The following is a 1,191-nucleotide window of genomic DNA, read 5'->3' as shown; positions in this document are numbered from 1 at the left end:
AAATTACTTTTTCGCGTATTTCAGCGGAATGGTTAGCTTTATCAAAAAGTTGACTAGGACGAAGTTGTAGATCATGAAATTGCCTATAAAACATCTATACGTACTTTTTTCATACGAGCCATAGTTTCAGAGATATAGCGATTTGCACATCCAAATTGTTCCGATTAATACGAGTATACCCGATACTATAATAACTAATAATCCCTAACCACTGGAACCAGAGGTTTGAAATTTTGCGTAAAAGTTTCTAATACTGTTTTTGATGAGCGCTAAGAAAGGATTTTACGAAAATCGTCCCGTAAATGTCCAACGTGGGGGTTGAAATTTGCATGGAAAGATTTTCAAGCAAAGTGACTTGTCAAAACATAACTACAATTTTAAAAATAAAAAAAATAAATTAAAAGCAGGACAGAAAAAGTTAATAACGAATGATACCATACCATATAGTTCCACAAACTTCTCAGCCGTCTCTAATGAATATTTTTTAAACTTTTCTACATTTATATGCTCACCAGACGTTATATCTTGTAAAAGTACAGCGAATCTGCAGATAAGGTCTTCATTAAGCCCCGTTATGTCAACAGTTTTTTCGGATTTTCAAAAAATCTTCTTGCCGTGTTCCCATCATTGGTGGTTCCGTGACCTTGTTTGATCATGTCTATAAAGAGACTAAGTTCTTTTTGGAATCTGTCTCTAATCATCTGCTGCCTTAGTTTTATGGTTACTCGATCAGCATCTCTAGCAGCCTATTTTTTAAAGTCCAGTCTATACGATATGTGCAAGAGGCACTCCATCATATTTATGCGTGCGTGGAGTGTAGAAAGACCAAAATCCATCATATTATATGATATTGGTTTTTCTTTAACTTCTGCCAACTGGTTCATTTGTGAAGGTTTTTTAAACAAAGATAACATGTAGCTGAGGATTTTGCCTCTGATAGGTAAGTGCAAATCTTGCCATCTATCATGGTTAGCGTAAGTTTGTGTTCAATTATATTGCTGTCAAATTTTGATGGCCTCAGGTCTGCTATTTCATTTTTTATTCTTTTTCTTCTTCCTTTACCACTGCTTTACTTTCTTTAACAAAAGTGAACTGTACATGACGACAATATGCGGCCGAGCAAAGTTTATGATTCTGCCAGATTGACTCTCCTTCACAAGTCATTTTTAATGGCACTAATAACGTCATGAA

General features: G+C 34.9%; 1 protein-coding gene across 1 annotated transcript in view; it reads left to right on the top strand.

The window, feature by feature from the left end:
* Positions 1-1,191, top strand: part of LOC106107589 (replication protein A 70 kDa DNA-binding subunit) — a 9,118-nt gene that overhangs the window by 4,580 nt on the left and 3,347 nt on the right. The gene's annotated exons all lie outside the window — the stretch shown is intronic.

This window comes from Papilio polytes, unplaced genomic scaffold, assembly GCF_000836215.1.
Source record: "Papilio polytes unplaced genomic scaffold, Ppol_1.0 DF821956.1, whole genome shotgun sequence".
In the NCBI taxonomy this organism is placed as follows: Eukaryota; Metazoa; Arthropoda; class Insecta; order Lepidoptera; family Papilionidae; genus Papilio; species Papilio polytes.
This window is presented reverse-complemented; position numbering and strand designations above follow the sequence as displayed.